We start from the raw sequence: 20,685 nt of genomic DNA, 5'->3' as shown, positions 1-20,685 counted from the left end.
CATTCATTTTCCGTTTTTTTGTATACTACTGTATCCCCAATGCCTCCAACAAAGCCTGGCACATAATATGTACTCAAAAATATATGTGAAATGGAGGAGGAGGAGGAGAAGGAGGAAAAGGAGGAGGAGAAAGAAAAAAAATTTTTTTAATGTGTGGAATAGATAAATGAGTAAAAATAAAGAAATATACACTTCACTTTGGCTTTCAGAATACAAGCTATTTTAAAAGGAAAAATGGGAAAAATGTAAAGTGAACAAATACTAAAGGAAAATAAAAAGGAAACTAAATTAGTTGCCTGAAGGATTCCCAAGCCCTCATATTGACGCTGGAACAGAGGAAATCTCCTGCCCACCTTTCCATGGGGAGATTAATATAAATGACATGTGATAAGGTGGTAAAACAAAAAGCACCTGTAGAAAATCTATTAACCCTTCATTCTAAAGGTGACAGTGAAAAGGATACAATCGGAGCGCGTAGGAGAGAAAACAAATTCTTTTCCTCTCTTCTTTTTCATTGCTTGGGGCCCTACAAACTAGACTGACAAAAGACAGAAAAGGCATACAAATTTTATTTAATATTAATTTTTTGGTGATACAGGGGCCTTTCTAAAAAAGAAGTGAAGACTCAAAGACATAGATGGGCCTGAGAGCTTATACACCACATTACACAAAGAAGGATAAATTGTGGAGTAGGCACAAGACAAAGGAAAGAGATTTTCAGCTTCCAAGGGCAGCAAATTGTGGGAAGGTAAGTATATGGCAGAAACTGATGGAGCAAAGTGGGTCTGTGCAGGTCTACCTAGTGCTGAATTTCTATCTTCTTCATGACCTAAAACTTCCTGGAACAGAGGATTTATGGCAGTCCTCATTTCTCTGGAGTTTTTGCTTTTAGTCAGATAAGGAAAGCTCTGGGTGTGCTTATTTCTTTCTACATATATTCAATCCCAAATGCCTTTAACTCAAAATAATCCTTATGCCAAAATGACATAATTTAGGGTGGTTTATTTTGATCCCCTACTTAGTGAATCATACTAATTGATTTTCTAATGTTGGACCAATCCTGCAAATATATGGGGAAACCAATAGTAGATAAGGGCCCGTTACTTAGATTTGTTTGTGTAGACACTGTCTTGGTGCCATCTCCTCTCTAGTGATATAAGATGGTTGTCCCTTTCCTGGTGGGAGAAGAGGTCATGGAGGGGGACAAGTTGTGAACACCTAACAAGAGGAATTTATGTTCCATTTTCAGGTCAATGATGGAGGGCAGAGAGCTCATCCTGTACCTGCATTTTGTCAATTGCCTTCAGCTCAAAATATTCCTTATGTCAGAGTAGCACATTTTGGGGTGACATTTTCTGACCTGCTTCAAAAGTCTATTTTGTCTGGTATGAATATAGTTATACTAGCATTATTTTTGGTTAATATTAATATTTGCTCAATATATCATACCATATGTGCTTTTTGGTGACTGTCTTCTTTCATTATTGCATGTTTTCAAGGTCCATCCATGTTGTAGCATGTACCAATGCTTCATTTCTTCTTATTACTGAATCATGTTCCATTGTATGGATGTAGTACGTTTTATTTATCCATTTATCAGTTGATGGGTATTGGGTTGTTTCTACTTTTTGGCTATTATGAATTATGTTGCTATAACAATCACCTGAGGCTGTGTTTCACCATCTGAGGCTGTTTCATTTAACAAACTAAACTCTGAAATCTCACTCTCTGATAACAACCTTCCTCAAGGAGCTTGCATCAACATTGGGCTTGTTCTTTTAAAAAAAAAAAAAAAAACTAATTTAGGAGGAGAATACTATCTGGCTATCATATGCATTTCTCTTGATTAATGAGGTAGAATGTTTTCAGTTTATCAGAAATATAGATTCTTTTGTGAATTTTATCCTCTTTGTCCATTTTCTGCTGATACGTTAATCTGTCTTTTGGATTTGTAAGAGTACTTTATGTGTTAGGAATAATTAACTTTTTGTCCGGCACATATTTTACAACTAATTTTCTCATGCTTGCATTTGTCTTTTAGCTTTTCATAGTCCTTTCAAACATATAGAATTTTTCTTATTTCTATGAAGTCAAGTATTTCAATCTTTTCTATTAAAACATTGCAGGAATTCTGGTAACAATTTAGAACAAATGTATTGATAGTCAATGTATTTTCAATTGTCTCCTCTTTTTTTTTTTTTTTTTTTTTGGAGACAGAGTGTTCTTGAACTCCTAGGCCTCCCAATGTGTTGGGTTTACAGGCTGAGCCAACTTCCCAGCACTCTCTTCATTCTTAATTCTCCATTCTGGTTAAGGCAACCATTATCTCTTGCCTAGATGATTACAGCAATTTCCTGTCCTTCTTCCCTAAATCACTGTTCATACCAGAGCTGGATGGCCACATTTAAACAGGAACTAGATTTTTTTCTACACATAAACATACAGATCATTAACCCATGTATACATACTGTTCCATTCCTCATTCTATTTTCACTTAACAACATATGTTGGACCTCTCTATGTTCAAATATTACATGGGGCGTACTTGCATATAATTTTTAAAGTATCCCTTGTTTACCTGAAATGCAAATGTAACTGGGTGTTCTGTATTTTCATTTGCTAACTCTGGCAGCTCAACTTTTACCATTGATTTAAGACAAGGCGGCTCCTTTGGTTTTAGCCTTCACTTAGCTACAGGAAGGGGTTAGGGAGACCCAAGAAGCTTATGTCCTATTCTCTTCAGGGCAAAACCTGGATGTGTCTCATAGTACTTCTGTTCACATCCCATGGGCTATAGCTTACTTACATGGCCACATATAGCTTCTAGGGAGACTGGGAAATGTGGTCTTTAGCTGGACAGGCATGTGGTTGGCTAAAACCCTATTGCCATGGAAGAGGGGAAGAATGAATATTGGGGAACAACTAGTAGTCTGACATAGATAATAATCTCTCCCTCAGTGGATACAGTCTTGGTGGGATTGTCACTGGAGGTACCCAACCTACCTCCTCATTCCAACCAAAAGATAGGCATGTGACCCAAACTGGGCCAACCAGGCACTCCTTCTCTGAAACCGAAAGCTTGAGCAAAGTGATACAGAGTCTTAAAATAGCTGAAGTTCATTCATCCTGATTGTGGTAACCTGAAGAAGCTACACATTATAGGTTTATATTAATCCCTACTTATTAATAGATCTTTAGGGTTTTTCTGGTTCCTGAGCTTTCCCTGAGTCTGCCTTTCTGGATCCAGATTTCCCTTGGATTCTGTGAGATAGCCAATGGTTTTTTATTTTCTTAAATTGGTCAGACTTGGTCTGTGTAACTTGCAATCATAGAAACCCAACTGATGGAAGGTCAAATCTGGATGCATTCCAAGATGAGGAGATATGAAACCAGTTCCCCCACCCCTGAGGATTTTTGACTAAGGACATCGTCACTTCTGCAGTTTTCAATGTTAAGGTACCAAGATAAACTATAACATCAAAGATAGTAGCTTAAAATAGAAGCATAGTGACAAATGAAAATTAACTCTGATTAGGCTAATTAATACATGCACTCACTCTGTGCCAGGAGCTTTGCTAAATGTTATATACATGTCATCTCCTTAAATCCTTTTTGCAACAATAAGAGAAATTATTATTATTCTCCCTTAGCAGATAAGGAAAATGAAGCTTATAAGAATTAAGCGACTTCCCTAAGGTCACACGGTTGATAAAAAATGTAGCCGCTATTCAAAACTATGGTTAATTTCATTATGCCATACCATATTCCAACCTTAAAAATAAAATATCTAGTATTTAAACAGCTTGTTTGATTTTAATTAATTTTTAACTTTTTATTATGAAAAATTTCACATGTAAAAATAGAAAGAATAATATATATAATGGAGTTGTATATACCTATCACCCAGCTTCAATATTTACACTCTGCCATTATTTTTCATCAATCCTTCCCCCACTCCAAATTCTCACTTGTTTTCTTTTATCCTGGAGTATTTTAAAATAAATCCCAGACATCATATTTCTTTACCTATAAATACCTCGGTATGTTTCTCTAATACATAAGAACCTGAAAAAAAGAAATATAACCACAATAGCATTCTCATGCCTCTCAAATGAATAATTCCTTAGTATTATTGAATAAATACTATTATTATTAACAGTAATTATTCAGATAAAAATTCAAAAATAGTGCACACATTACATGTGTTAGATATTCTCCTAAGTCTTTTTAATTTATGACAATTCTCCTTCCTTTGTTTTCCCTCCTTTTCCTATTGTTTTTAACTCTGGCATTATGAATTAACATGCCATGTGTTTGTTAAAGAAATAAGGCTGTTTGTCCTGTTGAATTTCTCACATTCTGGATTGGGCTGACAGTTTTCTTCTGGTGTCATTAACAGATTCTTCCATCTCTTGTGTTTCCAGGAAGCTGTTACTTGAAGAGGCTTGATTAAATTCAGGTTCAAGTTCAAAAAATAACTATTTTTGGCAAAAAACAGACCATCAGTAGTGTAGTAGCTTACTTTTTAAATAAACTGTGGAACTGATTTATTAAATATGCCGAACCAGTGATTTTAATCAGTAAACTGTTTTTTCTTCTCCACTGCTACCTTCAAACAAGCAGCTCTCCCTTTTCAGCCCCTGGATGACATTTCAGGCAGATCTGTTAGCTTTGAGGCCATTCTCAGATGTGAGAAGAGTCTCATTTTCAGCTACGGAAAATTCTAGTCCAGTCTGAATTAAACTTTAATTTTCACCCAATTCAAATCTCCTCTCCTACCATCGCTGTTCCTCCCCTCTCTTCTGTTACAGCTGTCAGGTGGGACCAGCACTGAGGAAATGGCACATGACCTGTCCTTCTATTCCATTTGGTGGACAGTCTCTGTGGTGCCCCCTTGGTTCATGGGAAACCTTGCGCATTCTTGCCCAGCCAAATGGTGGCAGTGGAACTTGCAACCTTCTGTCCTTACCCTGCCGCTAGGGGCCACATTAACTAGCCTCTAGTTTTCAGACTTCTCTATATCCCTCAGACTCCAGGTTCTCCAAAAAACTCACTTGTCCTCCACTTCTGTAGCAGCCCAGGACAGGCCTACATGTTCCTCCAGCTCAACAAACATCAGGCCAAGGACTGAAAATACAGCAGCCCTTTCTGTGTAGCACCCCCACTTCTCTAAGGGGTTCTTTTCCTGTCTCCCTTCACTTGTCTCCATCCCATGTAAACCAGGGAAGAAATGCCATTATGCTCTCTCTTCTTGTAAAGGTCCCCTAAAGATGGATCTGCTTTTATGAGTCTCTGGCCTTCTCTACTATAAGCTATTGGGAGACCTGTCTGGTTGCTGGACCAGAAAGAATGTCTATGTCATGGTAAGGCTTAGGTACATGTATTCAGAGTTCTCCTTTAAAATGCAAGGCTCACCAGGCACAGTGGCTCACGCCTGTAATCCTAGCACTTTGGGAAGCTGAGGCAGGAGGATCACTTGAGGTCAGGAGTTCAAGATCAACCTGGGAAACATAGCAAGACCCCCATCTGTATAAAAAATAAAACCTCAGCCAGGCATGGTGGCGCATGCCTGTAGTCCCAGCTACTCAAGAGGCTGAGGCAGGAGAATTGCTTGAGCCCAGGAATTTGAAGTTACAGTGAGCTATGATCATGCCACTACACTCCAGCATAGGCAACAGAGTGAGACCCTGTCTCCAAAAATAAATAAATAAATAAAAACAAAATGCTGTGCTGCTTCTCATCCATTGTCGGCACCACTAAGGATGATCTTCAATTCTTAGGCAACAGGAAAATCCTAATCTATATTCATATAAGCCTATTAAGATTTATCCTTGACTTCACTTTATAAAGTGGTTTTGCTAAACATACAGGATTTCCTAGTCTATTTTTCAAGGAATGACTTAGAGTAATGCAAATTTAAATAATACCCTAGCTAACAAATCCTTGTCTTCTGTCCATACTTAAGGAGACTCGAGTAGACTCCCAAAGATCAACAACAACAAAAGCAAGAAAAGGAAACTATTTCTAAAAACAGCTGAAGACAAAGAAGCAGATCCACAGGGACATATCGGCTAAATTAAACACACTCAGTCTTGTTTAATATTTCAGCCTTGGTACATAGAACTATGCACTTGTTGGATTCTCATGCTTTATTGGCTACAACTTATATCCATTTTAATTGATGTGTTAAGGTCTATGTGTATTTTTTTAATTAATGGGTTTAATTACAATTGCTGGGTAGAGAACCGCTTACTCCAGCCTTAAGTAGACTAGAATTAGGAAATGAAAAGAAGGGCTACTGACTCACTAAAGAGTCAGCCGAGTACATTTTATTTTGCTCTCAAAGTAGGAGTGAACAATAATCTAACCAAGCACTTCATGGTGGTGAATCAGTCTCCATAGCTGAATGGAGAGGGGGGGAAAAGCCAACTTTGTTACATCAGATTGGGCTTAAATAGTTTTAAGATGTGTGTGACACTTCTGTATGTATACTATAATGGATCGATTGAGTCATGTTAAACTTACTCTGGAGGTTTCTGGTTAAATATGCCTGAATCTAAGTATTATTAATATATATTCAAAATGTGTGCACTAGCAGAGCTTCAGGCTCACGCTAGGATAAATCTTGATGGAAGAAAGGAAGAAAAGAGGAAGAAAGGGGAAAGACGAGGAAGGAGAGAGAGAGGGAGAGAGGAAGGGAAGGGAAACTGGCTTTTATTACTTTATTTCAACAACTGAGTAAGCATAAATTGGCTAATGGTCTGTTCATGGTGCAATTAAAATGTTGATTTTAGGCCTAATCACGTAAATGAAATAAAAGTAAGAGTTTAATAAAAATCATGCTATGGTAATAATTGAAAGGATGACAGCACACCATGAGTTCGAAAAAGGAATGTTGAGCTTTGGTTTTTATGTTTTTGTTTTTAACTCTGGCATCATGAATTAACTTTGTAACATATTTCACATTCCAGAATATCAAGTCATTGATTTGTTCTCTTAGAAACCTCATTTTCCAAGTCATTTGAATTTAATTACAAATGTATTTAAACACAAAGGCACACTAATTAATAGAAAGCAAATGTTCCATTAAGAAATACAATGTGGAATGTATGTTTAAAGCAAACTTGATGAAATAAAATTTCACAGCAAGACAGCACTTTAGTCATTCTTCCCGATTGTGTATCATGTGCAGATTTCAAAATTATTCTTTGTCTACATCTCAGTCTTGGATGCAAATGCTGCAGGGTGAGTCATAGCCATGGATGGTCCTGTGGGGCTCACCTAGAGGCTGCATCACTCAAACTTCCCACTTCCTTCTCCCTCCATTGCAATTGCTGTGCATTTGCCATGTGGTGTCATCACCCTCCCACATTTCAACCTCTTGCAGAAACCTACAAGGACATAAAGGGAGATGTGAAATTGCCTCATGGCCAAAGTAAGCCTTCCCTTCAGGGTGTTCCTTTGGTGCTTTATACAACCCTCCAGTACTGCACTGATCACATTGGTCATTATAATTTCTAGTTCCTAGAATGTAGACTCTGTATAAATAGAGCTCATATTCCTTTTGGAGTCCTCATTGAATAGTCTTTCTTGTGTGCCCACACTGGTCAAGTGCTGTGATACATTACATTTACAATTGAACAAAGTAGATGTGGTCCTTGAATTCTGGAGGGGTTGCCCTTTTCTGAGGAAGACAGTCATTACATACACCAGCTGGAAAAATCCAGGAGATTGCAAATTGTGCTATGAAGGAAGATGCCGGGGTTCCAGGGCCCAGAACAGCAGGAGAGGCAGAATCTGATTGAGGGTTTAGCAAACCTTCTCTGAGGAACCAGTATTTAATTTGAGGTCCACGATCTGGAGTTAGGTTATTTGAGCCTGAGTGAGAAGAGAAACGTGCCTGCCAGATGGGACAGTGTGTGGAAAGCCTGGGGCCACCGGGTCTGGAACGGACTGAGCGAGGGGGGAGTGATGGTGGAGAGTCGAGTGTCCTGATGCTGTGTGGCCTTAGAGGCCACATCAGGGATTTTGTATTGCATCCTACGTGCAAACCATTTAAAGTTTGAAGCAGGCTGATGTGATTTGTGCACTAAATATACAGATGAATTAAACAAATAAACAGATAAATTAAACATCAACAGAATCAATGCTACAGCTCATCTGCGCTATTTCCTAGTTTTAACAACCTCAGGCAATTAGATTAATTTGATATAACGTGTTCTTAGGGAATGTGTAGTTGGAATTTGTTGATTTTTAGTCACTCACCATTCATTTTCCCTTTCTCCAAATCCCCCGTTTTGTTTTGGATGATAAGTATGTTGTGATGGTTGATTTTATGTGTCCACTTGACTGGGTTAAGGGATACCAGGATAGCTGGTAAAATACTATTTCTGGGTATGTCTGCGAGGGTTTTTCTGGAAGAGATTAGCATTGGAATCAGTAGACTGAATAAAGATCCACCCTCACTGAAGTGGGTGGGCATCATTCACTCTGTTCAGAGCCCACGCAAAACAAAAGGGCAGAGAAGAGTAAATTCGCTCTCTCTTCTGGAGCTGGGACATCTGTCCTCTCCTGTCCTTGGACATCAGGAGAAGGCCTTTGGGCTATAGGACTTACACGAGGGCCTCCCAGGTTCTCAGTCCTTCGGCCTCAGTTGGGGGACTCCGCTATTGGCTCCCCTGGTTTGCAGGTCTGTGGCCTTGACTGCATTTGACTGAATTAATCACCGGCTTTCCAGGTTCTCCAGTCTGCATCTTTCCTTTATTGGCCATTTGGGATTCTGTAAATGCTTTTCACTTCCTTTTCATAAAATCTAGCACAGGGCTGCCACTAGGGCACACCCTTAATGAGTATGGCTGCTTCTACTTGCCATGGCAATGTTGCCTGGTTTCCTAACACCGATGTCGTTTCCCACCTTCTTAGTTGGGGTTACTGAGGTCCACCTTTGCAAGTGTGTGGCTTCTGGAAATAGTTGTTTTTCTGTAGACCAACTGTCTGTGGTGTCTATAGTAGATCCACTGAGTTATAACACTCTCCTACATCTCACTGTGGGGGTCTAGTCTGTGTAATTGAACTTCTGCCTCAAGAACTAGAGCCCAGCTCCACTCAGCTGGAGCCCTGTGAAGTCTCCCCATTCCTCTTCCTGGGGGGCTAGAGACTTCACTGACCCCAAGTTGCTGGCTAGGGTTCTGCTCTAAAAAGATGAACTACTCAAAAGCATCCTGTTAGTTCCCTGCAAATTTGAAGCATCACCTCTTCAAGGAGACCTTGCTGCCGCACTCTGCCTGTAAACTGGACTCCCATAGATATCAGCATTGGATACAATTACATCAAGGGCTCCCCTTCCCTTTGAACACCAACTTGGACCATCAGCCAGCGTCCTTGGGGGTCAGAGCCACAGTCATATCATGTTCCTGAATTTGGCTCCAGCCTCTACTTCCTTCCCACCAGCCAGATACTGCAGGCTCTGAGGCTGACCTGCTACAGTATGACATCTGTCCTTTTTCCTTAGTTATTAATGTTCTGATTAAATAAAATTTTTATTGATTTGAACCTTTAAGAAAATAAAACTTTTTTTGCTTCTTCGAAGGCTCCTTGTTAGAAGTCAAAAAATGGTGAGTCACAAATCTTTCTTAAAAGAGAAAGTGGGACTCGATTCCCTCCTATCCAATCTCCTCTCATGACTTACTCTTACTGTTTTTCTGTCCAGGACACAAACATTTCAATCCAAGTTAGATACTTACTTAAAATCATGTTGTGATGTTAGACAAGTATCTCTTTTAAAATTTAAACAAGGGGAAAAAACTCCAAGTCTGATATCTCAATGGATTTTCATATGTTAGGCAAGTATATTTCTTTGAATTTGGATATGTGGAAATACTGTGGCATTTAGTTTATAAAATAGGCCATTCAATCGGACTGTACTATGGACAGAAGTCTTTGTAGATCACGGCAGCATGAGGGAGTGAGTGACTTTCTGCCAACTCACTCCAGGAGCCCAAACATGGCTCAGCTCTGTACTGGAAAAGCAAAACAGAACAGCTCTCTAACCTTGTACCTTCTGTTGTTCTAATGCACAAGACTATACTTCTCTTTCCCAAACTCCACACTTCCAGGGTAAAACTATACTGCTTGATATCATCTGTCCAGAAATATATCAAGAAGATTCCAAAATTCTGAGAGAGAAAATCACTATTCTTTAAGGAAATGTTATTCTCCGTTGTCACTTGGAACAAATCATTTACAAGCTCAAAGTGTTTTCATAATATATCTTAGAAAAGAAAAAAAAGATCAAGTTGCACATTGGGAAGCTTTTCAGAGAGAATATTATCACTGCAAATCACTACTCATATGTTATTGCCTTGGCAAAACGGATGAATAAGAAATATTTGTTTCCATAAAAGCACAATCCTGATTGCAAGAATTCAGAAATTTGATTTGGTTGCTAGTGGAAGGATTCTGACCACTAACCTCTGAACTATGACCTTTGAAGTCTCAACTCTAAAAGAGGAAAATTAGCCACAGTTTTGAATTCTAGGAGTTTGGATAGTGTGTTAAAAGCATTAAAAGGTGAATAATGGTTTTTAAAAAGTAAGTTCTGGCAAAAATAAATGAATGAGACCTGATTAAATTAAAAAGCTTCTGCACAGCCAAAGAAACAGTCACGAGAATAAACAGACAACCTGCAGAATGGGAAAATATTTTTGCATACTACACATCAGATAAAGGACTGATAACAAGAATCTATTTAGAACTCAGGAAAATCAGCAAGAAAAAATCAAACAACCCTATCAAAAAGTGGGCAAATGAAATGAATAGAAATTTTTCAAAAGAAGATATAAGAATGGCTAACAAACATATGAAAAAATGCTCAACATCCCTAATCATCAGGGAAATGCAAATCAAAACCACAATGAGATATCACTTAACTCCAGTGAGAATGGCCTTTATCAAAAAATCCCAAAACAACACATGTTGGCGTGGGTGCGGAGAGACAGGAACACTCATACACTGCTGGTGGGACTACAAACTAGTGCAACCCCTGTGGAAACCATTATGGAGATACCTTAAACAGATTCAAGTAGACCTACCATTCGATCCAGCAATCCCATTATTGGGCATCTACCCAATGGAACAAAAGTCATTCTATGACAAAGACACCTGTACCCGAATGTTTATAGCAGCACAATTCACAATTGCAAAGATGTGGAAACAACCCAAATGCCCATCAATTCACGAATGGATTAGTAAATTGTGGTATATGTATACTATGGAGTATTACTCAGCTATAAGAAATAATGGTGATACGACATCTCTTTGGTTCTCCTGGAGAGAGTTGGAACCCATTATATTAAGTGAAGTATCCCAAGAATGGAAAAACAAGCATCTCATGTACTCACCAGAAAATTGGTTTCTCTGATTATCACCTAAATGCACATTGGGGAATGATACCAATTGGATATCAGACTGAGGCAGGGGTGGGGGGAGGGGATGGGTGTATGCCTACATGATGAGTGCCTTGCGCACCGTCTGGGGAATGGTCATGCTTGAAGGTCTGACTCGGGGAGGTGGGCGGTAGGGGGAGGGGATGGAAGTATAACTACATGGTGAGTGCCAAGTGCACTGTCTGGGGAATGGACACACTTGAAGCTCTGACTCAGGGGGATGGGCGGGACATGGGCAATATATATAACCTGAACTTTTGTACCCCCATAATAAGCTGAAATAAAAAAAAAAAAAAGCAAGTTTTGGAAAATTGAAAAAAGCCTTTCTGCAGGTTTATTTTTTTCTATTTACTTGGTTACCTTTTATTGCTATGTAGCCTTTGAATGTATATTGCTCTGACCAGTGTTCCAATTCCTATAAAGAGGTGATATTTCTTAGGGATAAAGAGTACAATATACTTTGCCCAACTCATTCTGCAAAGCCTTCTGTCACACATACATAAAAATGTGTATCCTCAGCTGGAAGAGGGAAATCAATTCTACATACTGATCAAAATCTGGCAACATATTGTAAAAATTCAGGGAACACCACTATGTCATGCACCCCAGATGCAGAACTACTACCTTAGGTCTGGCTTAAAAAAACAGCTTACCCCAGCTAAGAAGAATGCTTCCCCCGACTAATAAGGAACCCATATTTGTGGCTGAGGGTCTTGGCTGATTAAGTGTAGGTTGGTGTTTTCAAAGTGCCTTACAAACAAGAGATGAGTTTGAGTAATATATGGACACAGCAGTAATTAAATAGCATTATTTGATTCCCTTTCCAATTTCCTTTAATCTTTCTGATTATATCAAGAAGAAAATTTCAGTTTGGTACAGCTAAGTTTTTATTACCTCTCTTCTTAAGAGTGACAGAGAGAGAGAGAGAGAGAGAGAGAGAGAGAGAGAGAGAGAGCGCACGTGCTCCAGGAAGCTCTCATAACAACTATTCTAGGGAGAACTGTGCACTCTATGCCATGGATCAGGGTTAACATAAGGCCAGAGGTTAAATAATGACTCTTCGCTGAAAATGGGGCTTTGAAGGAGCTCCAACCCCATTCTGCCTTTCCAATGGTTGCCAGCTGCTGGTTTTCATTGTGATCAAGGGCAATTGGTTTTCAAGGCATCCTCAGAGCTGCAAAGAAAGGGGATGAAAACAGGATAAGTTGAAATGCCACAAAGCTCACACTTACAGAGATTCAGGCATTTTTCTTACATAAATGTTCCCCAGATTGCTGTAAGCCTTTGGTCGTTTTGCAGAATTTCAAAAAAGTTGATTGTAACAATTTCTGAATCGTCGTTTTTATGGAGGAGAGGATTTTGGGAGGGGAGGGTTCCTTTTCAGATGAGCAACAACCACAAAATGTTTAGGGTAAATATGTCCAAAATATTTTGTTGTTGTTTATCTGAAATTCAAATTTAACTGGGTGTCCTGTATTTTATCTGAAAACTCCATTTCAGGTGAATAGTCAGCAAAAAAGTCCCGTAAAGGAATTCTCAGCTAGCTTGATGGTGATACTTTCTTCTCTTTACTTTTAAACTACTGTTGAAGCCCTTTTCTAGTCTATAAGAGATAACTAGTTTTGATTAATGTGGGTTTAGTTCTCTTGTGGAAAGATATGCCAATCTGGCATGGTGACAATCCTGTCTATATTTCTCATACATTAAATGAGTGTATTTAAGATGGTCTACTGATAAATACTAATCAAGGCTGGTAGTCTGTACAGCCAGAATTTCAGGTTCAGTTCAGCTCCTAGGAAAATGCAAATATAGAATAAATATGCTTATGAAAGGCCTCTAGAAAACCAGAACATTCAAATCAAGAAAATAAGTCAAATCAGGAAAGTCAAGGACTTGAGGATAGATAGATACATAGATACATAGGTACATAGACAGAGATATACATATAAATTTAGGCAGTTAAATACCATTGAAAAGTTTATTCCATAATATATAATATATTATTCATCAACACCAGTCAATTACCAAATTGACTCACACACAGGGTCAGTAATTTGGTATTTAGTTGTCACCCAGGGAAGACAGGATCTCAAGAAATGGTCAGATAAAAATAGTCTCTCAAGATATGTGTTATGAAAATTTGGAAAAATATCAAATCTCCTTCCAGGCATAGGAAAGTCTTTGAAGAATCTCTTTGGACCTCAGAGGCAGCTTTTTGCTCTCAGTCATACAATTTCAACCTACTGCAATCTTCTTACTTGATCATTGAAAAGTAGTTTCGAAGTACCCTTAAAAAAATCGGAACTCTTGGCATGGCATGATTCATGTACCATTTCTAATTGCTTTTCATATTTCTTCATTAACCATTTATCGATCACCTACTATGTGTCAAGCATTGTACTATCAGCCAATCTTTTCAGAATCCATTTCTCTTTGGCCATCAGTCAATCGTTTTGCCTTATAACTACAATGGGCAACTGTGAACATGGGAGGAAACCCCGGAAGAGACCAGCTGGATCTCCTAAATGTTTCTGTCTCTCTCACTTTACTCTCACTGCACCCCAGGTGCCCCCAGGACTACCCCGTGTTTCTCTCTGACTTCCCATTGAAACACTGCCCCTGTCCACTGTCACGAGACCAGCAATATCCTGAGGGAATGTGGTGTGGAGAGGCAGAGAGGAAGGTGCCCCCACTGCCACGCTCAGTTGCTGTCCAGGAGTGGGAGGTTGCCCACCAAACATCGCTTCATGCAGGACTCAGCCAGGAGGAAATGACATTCCCAGCCCCCTGCCTAATGACTCAAGCACAAGACTTCCTTTTATCAAAAATCTAACCAGAATTCTCCCTAGTTGCTCAGTGTCCTGAGTATAAACCTTAAATGGAAAAGAGAGATAGCATCAAACATTCATAAAACAGAAGCCGTGTCCTCACTTCTACCAGCTGCTGTGAGCAGCAGCAGCCACTCTGCACAGACTGAGGAATTGTGAGCTCCGAGAAACTGAAAAGAACATCCACTCAAACTACAAATATCCTTACCCGGGCCACCAACCCCCCACCCCATCGCCACCACTGCGGCCCCCAGTGGACCAGATTTCCTGAGACTGCCACTTCTGAGGTCTTTTAATGGAGTTAAGGCTGGGCAGTGGCCACAGTTCAATCTTCTTTCTTGGGATCCATGTGGTGTAACTCAACATACAACATGAGGGAGTAGATTTGGGGACCCGACTGCCCGACATCTTACCCCAGCATAGAGTTCATGAAGCCTGTCTCCTCTTCATTCAGATCTCTGCTCGAAATCACCTTCTTCTGGAAGACCGTCATGACTCCTCTGCGTCTGAACAGTGCTTGACCCCTAGCAGGGAGTCAATAAGTGTTTCTGAATGAATGAATGAATGAATGAATGAATGAATATACTGTGTGGGAACTGAAGCACATGAGCCTCTCAACATAAGTGGGTGGGAGGAGAGACAAAAAGAGGGGCAGAGAAAAAGACTATTTACTGTTCCTTCCCTTACTGGAGTTGCACTGCCTCCAGACAGGGAGGCAGCAGCCAAAACCAAAGTGAAACAAAAGAAGCTAATTCTTGGTTTTTATGCTTCCTGACAATTTAAGGGATTTTCATGGATAACTTCGAAAAATATGATTTTTTATTTTTATTTTTTTTGCTTTAGGCACTGGCATCAGAAACAACACCCTGAGATGTGGTTTCTCATACTCCTGAAAAGGTTGGCCTACAGAGGGTGCTAGTTCACTTCAAAAGCCTAATACAAGTGCCTACACTTTCACTGAGTCCTGGAAAGAGTTTACAAAGCATGCAGGGAAGCAGCTTAGTAACAGCTAATGAAACGTTAAATCACCACATTTTGCTTCATAACCAAAGTTGGTGGGGAAAAAAAGAAGCAATCTGTGAAAATGCCAGAGGCATTCAAAGACCCTGTGGAGGAAAAGAAGTGGCATTATTTTTCAAATGCAAAAGAGAGAAGCCAAGCCAAGAGCAGCATCCAAAAGTGGAGAAGACTGAGGCTGTTGTCAAAAGGGAGATGGAGGCTGGGGGGAGTCGGAAGCCCCAGAGGGAGGGGAGACTGACGGGCCCCTGCCACAACACGCCCCACATTTCATGCCGGGAAATGGGACTTTGAGGCTGGGTGTGAGATGCCTGTGGACCCTGTGAATGAGTGCTCTTCTGACTGCTGTCCTTCCTGATACTGAGGTTTCAGGGCTCAGCAGGGATGGCAGGGTGGTGGGAGAGTACTTGAGAGTTTTGAAATAGGTAGTTTGTCACAGCAGGGAGAAGGGCCAGAGAGCCTGGAAGGAGGGAAAAGTCTCTTCAAAGTCTGCATCTGCAAAGAAATCTTTAGGAGAGGTAATGAAACAAGCAAGTGAGTTTTCGTGAAAGCTTTCGAGCTCTCAAAAGAGCAACAATTGAGGTGGTGTTAACAGTCCAGAGCCAACCTCAAGGCTGAAAATCTTCATCCTAGTACTCTGTCTAGCCATGTAGTCCAGTGACCAGAGGCAAAATTCCTAAGAGCTCTGACACATCTTATCATTACATGTGGTATTTTCACTTGGTGACTGTCCTTGATTTTGTCAGTTCAAGGTGGTTTAGTCACTTTATTGTAATGTTCAATGGCTAAACTTTAAACAAAAATCAATAAAGGGCAAGGAATGAGTTTGCAAAAACAATCAGCCACCTCCCTCAATTTAATTGTAAAATCAATCAAATCAGTTTTTTGGCACAGTGCAGGGAAAACATCTATTTTAACGATGAACCGTCTCATTGATTCAATGGTTCATTTGAAAGCTAGAACAACAGTCTCAGACTTTAATCTCAAAAAAAAAGTTTATCTTTCAAATACGTTTTCAAGATTCTGAAATCAGATGCTTTTTCCCTAAGAATTTGCTTCTCAGATGCTCATCTAATTCTCCTTTTGCTATTTTTAACCATGATCCACATATTTAAAGTATAGAAAATCTATTTAGATGCTTAAAAGTCAATGTAAGCCCATGAGTCTAAATACCAGCAAATAAAGAGGAAGAAGTAAAAATTATTCAGGTCTTACTGGGAGCCCCTTTATACATTATTTTATTTGGACCCCATAGCAACTATTTGAGGGAGAACTGTGCACTCTATGCCATGGGTCAGGGTGAACCTAAGGCCAAAGACCAGGTAGGTCATGACAATGAGCAAAGCAGGCAGTTATGAGGGCTGTCACCTTAGGAGGAGTTGGAAACAATGTTTCCTGGTCCTATCTTTCAATGGAAGCCAGAAGATTTATGTGCAGTCTTCTGATTTTTTTTTTCAATGGTGGTAACTGTTAAAATAAATGTTTTCAATACTGTGTTGACCCAATAAAGGAAATTTGGGGCTGAACCTGGCCCAGGAACTTCCACTTGTTAATGTCTGGTGTTGTGGTAAAAATGAGGCTCAAGAAGATGATACCACATGCTGCACGGCTGATGGTTGACAGACAGTCACCTTTCCCAAGCCCAGGGTTTCCCACCTATACCATCCTTAGATACTGACACATGCCACTGATGGATTACATCTACAAAGTCCTTATAATATATGCAAACATGAAAAAATCCTTTTCTTTCTTTTTCTTTTTTATTTCTTTTCTTTTTCTTTTTTTTTTTTTTTGAAACAGGGTCTCACTCTGTCTCCCCAGGTAGAGTGCAGTGGCATGATCATAGCTCACAACCACCTCAAATTCCTGGGCTCAAGTGCTCCTCCTGCCTCAGCCTCCCGAGTAGCTGGGACTACAGGCACCTGCCATGGCACCTGCCTAATTTTTCTATTTTTAGTAGAGATGGGGTCTTACTCTTGCTCAGGCTGGTCTCAAACTCCTGACCTCAAGTGATCCTTCCACCTTGGCCTCCCAGAGTGCTAGGGTTACAGGTGTGACAGACCACACCCGGCCAAAAAATCCTTTTTTAAAAATCACAAAACATCCATTCAGCTTAGTATCAGGTGGCCACACAAGGAAGCACGAGTTTCTGAAGGGAGTGAGACCTGAGGCTGGAGCTTCTCTGAGGTATCCTCCGCTTGCTGTGAAAACCTGAAACAAAAAACAAATCTGGAGATAGTCAGGAGTGACTTTATTCAAAAGGATTATTGCAATAGGGAGAAAGCACTGACCAGAGTGTCTGCAAGCCTCTCAAGAGTTAGTCAAGCAAGGTTTTTCTTTCATGGAGAGGAATAAACAAGAACTGGGTGTGGGGAGTGCAATGAAAGGGTGACCTGATGGGACAGCGGATCAGAGAATGTTCTACCCAGATGCCAGCTTATTTTGAGGGAGGGGCTGCATGCTTACTCAGGCTGAGGGAGGGCCAATGTTCGGGGTCCTGGGGGAAGGAGAGAAGCTTCAACGAAGTTTGGTTAACAGGCATTTTGTTCTGATTGCACAGTGGGGACAAGCAGTTCAGCTGATCATTTATGAGGTCAACAGTAGGAATCTGGAAGATCCCTGTCTGGCCTTGTCATGGATACACGAGGGGGCATTCATGAGTCTTATCTAAGTCCTAGGGGGAAGGGTGGTTTTTGGCAGTAAGCCACTTTCCGAAACACAAAAGAGTCAGGGGCTTTCTTAACCTTCGGTAAAAGTCCACATTGTCAAACATAAGCACCATGTGGACAAAAGCTGAGAGCGGTATCAGGCTTACTGCCCAGTCTCAAGCTATTTCAGTCCCTGGTGGACTCTCCCCTCAGGAAAGAGGGGAAGAAAGAAGCTAGGGAGGCCCTGGGTTCCAGTGGAGAAGGACACTGTTGTAGCAGCTCAGGACTGCACTGCCCCGGGCACACAGGGCCAGGACGGTTCGCTGAACCCAGCAACTGTGAGGAGCAAAAACCCCACCAGGGTCAAGGGAGCAGGTGCAAAACTGGCAGGTCATAGGTGTGACAGTCTCTGGTCCCAAAAGGCCCTGGAAACAACTGGAAATCATTTCAGGATCAGGGAACCATGAGAAAATGTGGAGATAAAGAGAACACTTGGGTTTCATTCACAGTCATCCCCGGGGCCATCTCAAGAAAGATTCAAAAAAGTTCCAAGAATCAGTGGAAGGGAGCTGATGCAAAATTATATTTTTTCTTTTAATTATTATTGTCTTGCACCCTGAGTCAACTCTCAGGTTGATGGGACCAGGGAGATTATTTTTGCTATATTACATTTATATAACTGGTGACTTTTTTTTTGGTATGGATGTTGGACACCAGGGAATGCTCTTAAGTTAACTTTTTATTTCATCGGATCCTCCTCCTGTTTAACTTGATCTTACCCCTATCATTTCAACTCGAGATTTATTGTTCTTGTCTTACATTCTAAAGGATTGGGGGCTGTCTTTGAAGTGGACATGAAAAGTGTCACCCCAAACAGCCTACCAATATATCACTGAAAATTTAAAACAACAAACACAACAACAAAAATGCTCTTCTCTGGTCTGAGCATCCCAGGAGGTCTTCTTGTTTAAATTACTTTTGAGTTTAAATTGCAGTCGTTCAAGTAAATTAGCTAACATCTGTTATCTGCCTGGCAATGAAGGCCACCCTATTAAAAACGAAATACACCCTTAACTTGAGTCATTTATTTAATGTTCAGGACAGCACTGGCTCGTAGAAATATAACATGAGCCATATGTCATTTTAAATGTTGTAGTAACCACATTAAAAATAAGTGGAAAGAAACAGATGAAATTAATTTAATAATACATTTCATTTAGCTCAGCATATCAAAAGTATTATCATTTCAGTACATAACATAAAAGTTATTAATGAGATATTTTATATTCTTTTGTCTTCATGCTAAGTCCTAAAAATCCTGTGTGTATTTTACACTTACAGCACATCTCAATTTGAGCTTGCTGCTGGAGGGGATTAGCCACCCCTAAAACATGTCATTTTGGCATAAGGATTATTTTGACCTCAAAGTTATTAAGAATCAATAGATGGAGGAAGAGTTCTCTGTCCTCCACTTACCTGCCTAAAAACATTACATACATTTCCTGCTATGCAGGTCTTCTCCCCAACCCTCTCCTACCAGGAGGGAAAGAGTGACTATTATTGCTGGAGATAGGAGTAAACACTGAGATGAGTTTGTGTAACCAGACCTTACTAAAATCACCCTTATCTTCCATGAGTTCCCCCGTATAGTTCCCCCATATCCTAGTCACTTTCCTATGATTTATCATTCCTTGGGGCCAAAATCCTCTTTTCTTTGTTAAAATGGTATATAAGCCCCAAATCCAAATGCTTCTTTGAGTTTCACTTCTTTTATGTGAATTCCCATGCATACAAATATTAATAAAAATTGTATGCCTTTTCTCCTATTAATTTGTCTTTTGTTAGTTTAATTTGCAGGCCCCTGGGTACTGAAAGTAAGAGGGTAGAGGAAAAGTTTTTCTCCCTCAACATTACATTTCAAGTGCTCAATAGCCACATTAGGCTAGCGGCTACATACTAGACAATGCAGGTCTAGGAGAATGTTATGTAGTATATGTAAATCACTTCTAATCCACACTTTATTTTTTTCTTATATAAAACCTATTTTTGTCAGTACTTTCCATGGTCGCCAAAACTCAATATAAGCAGTGTTACATTTTAGCAACTAATAGCAATTAATAACTTGAGTCTATGATATTTCAGTTTTACATTCTTGCAGGTTTCAGAGCTTGAGAAAAAGACCAGTCCTTTCCCAAATACCTTTGTGCTTTGGTCCTGAAAAAGCCATTACTAATAGCTTTCCAAAGTGGATAAAAAAAAAAAAGTAAGTCTCAATTCAAAAATTGTATGTGGTTTTAATTTTAAAAGAAATAAACAAACAAGATTAAATCAAAACAAGGATTAGATTTGTACCTTGCTGGAATTTTCTGTTCTGTAATCAATGGTGGTTTCTAGTAGTACTTTAATCTCTGGATCCAGGGTAGGGAAACTCTTCAGAGCCCAACTAAAATAACCGCATGTTCTGAAGTTAATTAACAATAGAAATCATTGTTATAAACAGTAGGATGTCCCATGTGATGGTTTTAATTATTTCACATCTTTGAAACAACAAATGGATTTGATTAAAGTATAATTTGATTTATTAAAATCTAATTGAGGGCATGTATTTGGGCACTTCTATTATTTCTCCCTTTATGACTTTGTATATTTTTTGCCTGCATTTAAAATTTGTACAAGTGCTTACTACCTAAAATCTAAGATTAGGATTTGGTGTAAAATCACCACATCACTGTTGTTTTATTCTTCCCA

At 39.7% G+C, this 20,685-nt stretch overlaps 1 long non-coding RNA gene across 1 annotated transcript; it reads right to left on the bottom strand.

Moving 5' to 3' along the window:
* Positions 1-12,588: 12,588 nt before the first annotated feature.
* LOC123640653 lies at positions 12,589-20,327 on the bottom strand. Its single transcript, XR_006736010.1, has 3 exons — positions 20,290-20,327; positions 14,686-14,796; positions 12,589-12,618 (listed from the first exon to the last, which is right to left on the bottom strand). It is a non-coding gene; the product is annotated as an uncharacterized LOC123640653 (long non-coding RNA).
* Positions 20,328-20,685: the final 358 nt, after the last annotated feature.

This window comes from Lemur catta, chromosome 6 (assembly GCF_020740605.2).
Source record: "Lemur catta isolate mLemCat1 chromosome 6, mLemCat1.pri, whole genome shotgun sequence".
Classification (NCBI taxonomy): domain Eukaryota; kingdom Metazoa; phylum Chordata; class Mammalia; order Primates; family Lemuridae; genus Lemur; species Lemur catta.
Note: the sequence above shows the minus strand (reverse complement) of the source record. Positions and strands in the feature narration are given on the sequence as shown.